Genomic DNA, 9,692 nt, shown 5'->3' on the forward strand with positions numbered 1-9,692 from the left:
GTCTCCTTAAGGGTGAAGGTTATTACGTAAGTGGAAGTTCCCCTGGTTGAAAGATGTGTTCCACCTGGACATTTGGCAGACTTTTAAAGAGTTGTCTCGATCAGTGTGAGAATCAGTAATACTGGATTTGATGTAAAAATAAAATTTTAAGGACAATAGCTCTCATCCTCTGGCTTTGGTGTGAAGTCAAAATGCAGACGGCAGAATCATGAAAAACAGCTCGCAACTCACTTAAACAAAATGCTCCGAACTTTATTCACAGCAGCAGCAGCAAAAGAAATTAACATCGTTTCGACCTTGCGGTATTTTCAAGTGTTTGAAAAAACGACAAGGAGTTTTTTAACATCCAATTCCGTGTTATAGATTTTTTACTGATATGGGATCAGAGAGTGTTGCTAACATCGCTTTAGAATCACCCCCTGCATGCGCAGTAAAAGTGTTCATTTATCCCATTAAAACCATGAAAGCATCTGTGTCATTTTAGACTTTTACCACTTTAACCATTATTTATACTAAATATCAGATATACAAGATTCGTGCCACGCTTTGAGCTCAATTTGTTTTTTATCGTGAAAATGTGTGCAAATCTTTAAATATATATTTCTTAAAGTGGACATTTGAAACTCAAAGGTTTGATTCTGGGGGTCCCTGGAACAAAGCATTTTGAGATCAGGGTCCGTGGCCATGAAATACATATCATTTCTGGGGTCCTTGACATGAAAAAGTCTGACAACATTTTCAGAAAACTTGTTAGAGGGTTAAGTGTGAGTGTCACAGTAGTAGTAAAAACCTTTACATTCATGTACACCGCAGGCCTATACAAATTAACACAGGGGCATGGTGGCTCCAGTGTCATGCGCTGTGTCTGCCTGCATGCCTATCTATACAGTAGAAGAATGTCCCGGGTTCGAATCTGATGGCTGGAGGCTGACTGACTGACTGCTGGGGCTTTTCTGTGTGGAGCTTGCCTGATGTTCTCCCCGTGTTCCCCAGGGGTCTTTGAGGGACTTACGGACGGTCTCCCCGTGTTCCCCCAGGGGTCTTTGAGGGACTTACGGACGGTCCCACAATTCTTTTGGCGTTTAGCATTTTGGTCCCATCCAGCTCATGATTGATAGTTAGGATTAGGAATAGGAACCAAATAATAGACCCTTTTTTTAACGGGTCTGTAACTCACTCGGTTTAACACGGATGGACTTTACAGTGCAGAAATTACAAAATAACTTAAACATTTCATATCCAAATGGGGGTCCGTGGATCACCGAGGGTCCTTGAAATCATCATTCTATGCGATGCCAGTGAATCTGCCTTGAGGAATTCCCTGCAAAAAGCCCCCCTCCCCCCTCCCTTCTCTGTCCTAATGAGACCCCCTGCCTCCCCTCCATTGTGTGGGACGATGATGCATACCAATAGAGAGAGACAGGCGAGGGGAGACAGACACTGAGCCCTAGCTAGATCTTCCGGAGGAACCCACCCTGTCCCTCCTCCTCCTCCTCCCCTTGTTGCTCTGAACCCATCAAACACCTCTTCTCCACACACACACACACACACACACACACACACACACACACACACACACACACACACACACACACACACACACACACACACATACACACACAGAGCAGTGTTGCCAGGTCTGTCCTCCAAAGTAAATATTGGTAGTTGCCGGTTGCGTTTTTTGTGTAGTTGCTTATTGGGACTATACTTTCCTGAATGTTTAAGTCAGAAGCTCTCAAACGTTTTCATGGTAACAACGGGCCCCTCAAAATAATATGTACTGGTCACCAGATCTGAAAATGTTTTGTGCCAGGGACCCCCCCCCCCCCCTCCAAATACACGATTTGTGTATTTAAAATGTTTCAAAACCATTTATCTTTCAAGATTTTTCTTTTGATAACAGCAGATCTACAAAGCTCACAAGTGAACGTCTTTTCTTTTTTACCCATTTAGACCTGAGGACGATTCTTGAAAAAATATTTCATGTCAAGGACCCCAAAAAGTATATGTAATTGGCCGCCGACCCCCATCTGAAAATATGTCGCTCCGGGGTCCCTCCCAGACGCAAAGATTTGAGTTAAAAATGTTCACTCTGAAAGAATCGTGAACCACATTTTCACGATTTTTCAAAAATAGCAGACCTACTGCCGTGCTATGAGCTTGTAGATCTGCTATTTTTCAACAGCTAAAGCATAACAATAATGCTTAAAACACCTAAAGGGGTTCACGCCCAGACGCGGTTGCTTCTTTCTCTCGCCCCCAATCAACAACGCTGGAGCTAAAGCAACAGTGAGTAGTAGTGTGCCTTGCCTTGCCTTGCCTGCCTGTTGATCAAGATGTTACCCCAGGTGGCCCTCCCTCACGTTAAAGCCACAGATGATCTTATGGCTGAAGGCGCTCTAAATGATAGCCTTTCAAACAGAAAGACAAGGCACCGTGCCCCCTCCGATTGCTCCTTTTGTGCTCGGCACTAATCCCGGCCATGCACTTCAAGGACCCGTGCTTCACGTCTCTGAAGGCAGCTGCTATCAATTTAAAAAGGAGGCAAAGAAAAGCTGGTCTCAACCTGTTGGGTCCTTTTTTTACTTCAGGTGGATGAAATAATACTTTAATTATCTCTCAACTCAATTATTATTAAGACCCGAGGCTGATTCTACAAATGTCTTCTAAATCCTAATAGTTTTCTATACGAGTGCTTCTCAATCCTTTTCATGTCAATCAGGACCACCAGGAAATGTATTTGGCCGCGTCAACGTGTTTGGTTCCAGGGACCCCCAGAAGCGAACATTTGAGTTGAACATGTTTGCTTTTATACCCATTCTGTACTGTAAGTATTATGTTATACTTTAGCTATTGAAGAATAGCAGATCTACAAGCTTTTTCAAAAATAGAAGATCTACAAGCTCATAGCGTGGCACTCTGTGCCATGCTATGAGCTTGTAGATCTTGTAGAAAAATCGTTTGTAGATCTGCTATTTTTGAAAAATCGTTAAAATGTGGCGCAAATCTTTGCTTCTGGTGCAGTCCGAGGAACTACATATTTTCAGGTGGGAGTCGGTGGCCAAATACAGAACAAAAAGGTTGAGCACCACTGACATAGAAACATAGGTTTTTCAGAAATCTTTTAGGATTTAGAAGACACTTTTTTAGAATCGGCCTCAAGTCTAAATGGGTATGGGTATATATATATTCAAAGACTTGGACACATTTTCAAGATCTTTCAAAAATCATGACACACACTATATATAGCTAAAATCAAAAAAATGACACGCTATCCCAGTTTTAATGGGTTAAATCTATTGGTTCTCGTTGTCTGTAATTGCATCATAAGAATGGCAGGACTCAAGGAAGTGTCCTTCACGTTATCTTGTTTAGATCGGCATGGGAACAAACCACCACGTGAATAAAAGTACCTGCGGCGGTGAGGATGACACTTCCGTGAGCGCTGGCATTCCTTCTGCTTTCATTGAACTCTCCCGAGCCATAGTAGTACACCCGGTAATTCGTTTATTATTTGTGACCGAGTTGTTGCTCACATTCATTCCTAGTGCAATTGCATCATCAGTGGCGTGCACAGACATTTAGAGGGGCAGGTGCTCAAGTGAAAAAAGGGCACCTTTTTGCAGCGCATTTTGGAGCGGGAACCCATTTTGGTGCTTTAGCTATTGAAAAATAGCAGATCTACAAGCTCATAGCGCACCACCGAGTGGCGCGCTATGAGCTTGTAGGTCTGCTATTTCTTTCTAATCAAAGAACCACTGACATAGTAACATAGCTTTAGAATTGTGGGGGCCTAAATAATATAGTAGAAGCGTTTTTTTATCAAGATTTGATCAATGTCACCATGGTCCACACACAAATTAAGAAAAAATAAGATTCTTTTTTTTTTTAAGAGCAAAATTGCCAAAAGGGCAGGGGGTGCTCTAGCACCCCCTAGTGTCTATCTATGCACGCCACTGTGCATCATAACCTCTACTACGTCCTATATAAGGCAGCAGATTCATCCACTGTACTTTCAACTTGGCGTCCCCCTGTTTTGGGCATGCCATTATTATATAGGTCAATTATTTTCTTATTATTACACACGATGCCACGTGTTGTGAACTTGTAGAGTCATTGGACAAATGGGGTTTTAAGTGGTTAAATAACAGTCCCCTAAAGATAGATAGACCTCTATTGAGTCAACGAGCTGCAGGGGAAGTTCAGTCGCCCAGAGGCGGCGCAGCATATAGAGGTTACAGGTAAAGAGTCAGCTGTTGTACAGCAATACAAGCAGGCAAAAAAAAGAAGCATAGAAAAATTCAGAACAATGGTAATCAGAGGTATATTAAATAGGTATATTAAATATATATATATATATATATATATATATATATATATATATATATATATATATATATATATATATATATATATATATATATATATATATATAAATAATGCCCATTATAGTATACAGCAGTATGAAACACAGAATAGACAAAACAAATGTAGAACATTTGAATGAAAATAACCAGGCTGTTGAAATCATTGCAGATGTAAAAACTGTCAGAAATGGAACATAATAATTCATTGAGAGATGTCTGTGCCCCCTTCCAGCCTGGGCCTGTTGAGGAGGAACCATGATTATTAATGGACTAAATCCAACCATGCAAGGTGATCGATCAAACTCTGGCTGGAAGTGTAGAAGTGCTAGTGGAATACTTGAAGATGAAACATTGCCAGACTACAGAGGTGCCCCTCTCCACTCCAGACCTGTTGAAGTAGAACAGAACATGATGACTATGAGGGAAAATATGAACGTGCAGGAGTTTACAATTTACAATTTACAATTTAGGCATTTAGCAGACGCTCTTAATCCAGAGCGATTTACAATAATCAGGAACAAAAGCATGGGAATACATCACAAAAGCATTTATCATAAAACATGCGTAAGCTAAGAAAGTAACAGTGGAATATCTATATTATGAGACTATACATATAAGATATATATATATACTACTATGCTATACAGTACATATGTACTATGGCGTGCTATGACTATATACAATGCAATTATAGTGCCGTCTACATAACATGCTATAAGTCTGTATCAGATGCAATCTAAGTCTACAGAAATGCTATCTAAGGGGGTAGGGTAAGTGCTATGGGCCATGATGGAGTCTAAAAAGGTGGGTTTTCAGACTACGGCGGAAGTTTAGTTTTAAGTTTAGCTTAGTTTAATTTCGAACCTTTCACATGTATAACCTATAATATACCTATTCAAAGATTTTTACGATTTTTCAAAAATAGCAGACCTACAAGCTCATAGCGCGCCACCGAGTGGCACGCTATGAGCTTATAGATCTGCTATTTTTCAATAGCTAAAGTATAGCAGAATGCTTGAAACACCAAAAGGGGTTCCCGCCCAAAATGGGATAACAATACATAATACATTATACAGACACTTGAGTGGCCCAAAAAGGTGTAGGCTGAAGCTAAAAGCTTATAATTGCCTTCCCTATTGGTTTACAGAACAAATAATAATAATAATAATAATAATAATAGAGCTGACAAAGGAGGACATGTATCAAACTTTCGATGTAACTGGTACACAGAAATTGTTGAACGTGAAAAAATGATTAAAAGAAAAAACATTCAGACACAAATTCTCCCTTCAACAAGATTATAAATGTAGTAGTACTAATGTACAGAAATAGTATACTAATATTAGAAATAGTGTACCAAAAACTAAAGGGAGATAAAGTGGTCTTTCCTTGGCTCTCGGCACTTGGACCACCAGGGATTTTGCATATTTTTGTATGAACTATTAACGGGTATAAATATAAATGTACATAAACAGGTCAAAAGGTGACTGATGTACAAATTCTTTTTTTCAGATGTATACAATAGCATTGGGTTCAAAGCCAAATGGGTTCTTTTGCTATAGCCGAGAGGCAGAAACCAGCCAGGCCGCGTGTCATGGCATATATATATTAGTGGCGTAAAGAGGAAACAAGATAAGAGATGCTTATTTGTGAGGACAAGTGTTCAAACAGAAGAGGCAGCGCACGGCAAAGCGCTCAGTGTTGACTATGGTATTGGAGTCTGTCAACCCCAAACAAGCCCTGTGTGTCAACTATAAACAACCAGGCAAGGCAGGCGTGCACCCTAGCTGCCTGTCTAGAGACATAGAGGCCTGCTCCACACCCTCTCTCTGCTGCCTGTCTAGAGACATAGAGGCCTGCTCCACACCCTCTCTCTGCTGCCTGTCTAGAGACATAGAGGCCTGCTCCACACCCTCTCTCTGCTGCCTGTCTAGAGGCATAGAGGCCTGCTCCACACCCTCTCTCTGCTGCCTGTCTAGAGACATAGAGGCCTGCTCCACACCCTCTCTCTGCTGCCTGTCTAGAGGCATAGAGGCCTGCTCCACACCCTCTCTCTGCTGCCTGTCTAGAGGCATAGAGGCCTGCTCCACACCCTCTCTCTGCTGCCTGTCTAGAGACATAGAGGCCTGCTCCACACCCTCTCTCTGCTGCCTGTCTAGAGACATAGAGGCCTGCTCCACACCCTCTCTCTGCTGCCTGTCTAGAGGCATAGAGGCCTGCTCCACACCCTCTCTCTGCTGCCTGTCTAGAGACATAGAGGCCTGCTCCACACCCTCTCTCTGCTGCCTGTCTAGAGGCATAGAGGCCTGCTCCACACCCTCTCTCTGCTGCCTGTCTAGAGACATAGAGGCCTGCTCCACACCCTCTCTCTGCTGCCTGTCTAGAGACATAGAGGCCTGCTCCACACCCTCTCTGTGCACAGTACTGCCTGCTGCCTGTCTAGAGGCATAGAGGCCTGCTCCACACCCTCTCTGCTGCCTGTCTAGAGACATAGAGGCCTGCTCCACACCCTCTCTCTGCTGCTTGTCTAGAGGCATAGAGGCATAGAGGCCTGCTCCACACCCTCGCTGCTGCCTGTCTAGAGGCATAGAGGCCTGCTCCACACCCTCTCTCTGCTGCCTGTCTAGAGCATGGGTTTTCAACAGGTGGTCCGTGGACCACTGGTGGTCCGTGAAGGTATTGCATGTGGTCCCTGACCATGCATTTAGTAATGTAGGAAAGTGAAGATTTGTATTTTAATTTATTGTATTGACCACAAGTTGAGAAACAATGCAGTAAATGACGTGGTGACATATGATGCCGCGTCGATGTTGTCAGTTACTGGGAAGTCAAGAACTTCCACAGAAAAGGGAGGTAGAATCTCAAGGGAAACTGATTGACTGGTTGAGTCACCATTATAAGGAAATGTGCCCATAATGAATTGCATGTGTGCTCGCTCATACATACAGTAAGTTACAATAGCAACATGATTTTAATATGGAAGGTTAATTTCCCCCCCACACCACGCCCATATCCCCCCTCCCAACACGTACAGCAGTGGTCCCCAAGTTGATTCTCAGTCAGGGTGGTGGTCCCTGGTTCATAATCAGTTGAAAACCCCTGGTCTAGAGGCATAGAGGCCTGCTCCACACCCTCTCTCTGCTCAGTACTGCCTGCTGCCTGTCTAGAGACATAGAGGCCTGCTCCACACTGTCTCTCTGCACAGTACTGCCTGCTGCCTGTCTAGAGACATAGAGGCCTGCTCCACACCCTCTCTGTGCACAGTACTGCCTGCTGCCTGTCTAGAGGCATAGAGGCCTGCTCCACACTGTCTCTCTGCACAGTACTGCCTGCTGCCCCTGTAGCCCGCGTAGTACTGCTCGTATCCCAGTGCAGTCCCAAACACTGGGTCGCTTGCGACCCATTTGTGAGTCACGCAAACCATTTTTATTGGTCGTGAGTAAATATCCCCCCATTTAAATATTAAATAAATAAACACACACACATCAAATGTATCTTTTGGCTCTTGGTTTGAGAACCCTTGGTCCAGACTGAGACATCTATATGCCTTCAGTGTTCTGTGCCGCTGCCCTGTCCATAACCCTGCAGGTTGTCCATAGCCCTGCAATGGGCAGGTTGTTGTTAACCAGCCTTCTACGTAGTAGCCTTGCTCTACGGACGGACAGGTTGTTAACCAGCCCCGCTGTTTCCCCGATAACAAACAAAAGATGGAGACTTGTCATATCACTCCGGGCTCGTTTAACACAATCTGTCCCTCTTGTCTGTCACGTGATGAGCATTCCTGCTCTATGACATAATGCCACGACGGTGCACAGACAGGCACACATGTCTGCTACAACCACATGTTTGTGTGTGTGTGTGTCTGTGTGTGTGTGTGTGTGTGTGTGTGTGTGTGTGTGTGTGTGTGTGAGTGTGTGTGTTCGTGTGTCTGCGCGCATCAAACCACATGGCCGCCGCCGCTGACAGCAGTGCACGTAGGAGTACATCATACTCCCAGAGTGTGTTGTTGACATGCCCCCACTTGACAGAGAGGCCCCGTTTTTTATTCACAAGCGAGGGAAGAAATGGGTTTTCACAAGCCTGCGATAATCTGAGACGCACAAAGGCATAATTAAAACTACAAGAGGGAAGCCCTGTATTTAAGCCTGTGGAATAGAAGAGAAGGCGCTCTTGGTTCCTGTGGGTGAATCACTGCGGCACGCTGACTGAGACCGTGGTGTTGATTAACATGGCAGACAAACAAGGAGAGGAATAGAGGACTTTTGCAAGGCTGTATAAAGGTCTGATTTATACGTAGTTGCGTGCCGTTGTTGCCGTTGTCGCACCAGACATAGCCGATAAGCACGCTCGACGCAACGGGTGCGTGACATGAAAGGGTAATGGCGGTTTTATCGTGTTATTTAACACGCGAGATCCGGTAAAACACTGTTGTAAGGAGATTTATAGAGCAGCTGTGCGTTTCTCAGTGCAGTGACACACACACACTTTTTTTTCAATCATTTTCGGCCAAATACGAGACTGGGCATTGGGGGGCCTGTCAAGATAGTTTGGGAACCGCTGCTAGGCATAATGAAGTGGACCGGGTTGGGCTGGCTCTGTACTTGGACCAGAATTTCCCCCCATGCAGAGTGGATGCTGGGGTTCAAGTTGTTAAGGTTTTCTTAGCCTCAAACTAAATATAAATGAAACATTTTGAATGACAAAGGGAGAAACTTGATCTTAATACTGTCATTATGGCCTGTATGGGTCCATTTGGTTCCATTTGTACACTCTGAGTTAAATTAACATTGATTTTACAATATAAATTGGGGTCCCAGAGAGGAACTGGCGTTCCTTGAAATTAAACTGGTTGAAAATCACTGCTAGAGCCGTAAAGATCTTCTCTTATGGGGGTCCCTGGCATGTCTTTTCAAATGGGGGGTCCGCGGGATAATTAGTGTCAATTTGGGGGTCCTTTGACATGAAAAGGTTTTGGAACCACTGCGTTAAATGGCTCGCTCGTGCCGTGGAGTCCCTCTCCGTCTGAGCTCGGGGTGACGTTAAATAGAACAGCTTGTTTGTTTTTTCAAACCCCCACGGCTCACACAGCATGCAGAGGATTCGACAAGAGACCATGCTGGAGCACAGCTTCTGAATACGTGAGCTCTCACTGCATGAGCAAAGACACTTTGGAGTAAAAGCCAGGGTAGTCATTTATCAGCCTTGTTTACATAGGGCCGGGTAATATTGGCGATGTTTTATTAATATCATGGCCAGATATAGTACTCTGGGATGTTGGACTGTCTCTTATCATAATGTTGTGATATGCTACAAGTGTTGTCTTTT

The sequence above is a fragment of the Protomyctophum parallelum genome (assembly GCF_964188405.1).
Source record: "Protomyctophum parallelum genome assembly, chromosome: 17".
NCBI classification, from domain to species: Eukaryota; Metazoa; Chordata; class Actinopteri; order Myctophiformes; family Myctophidae; genus Protomyctophum; species Protomyctophum parallelum.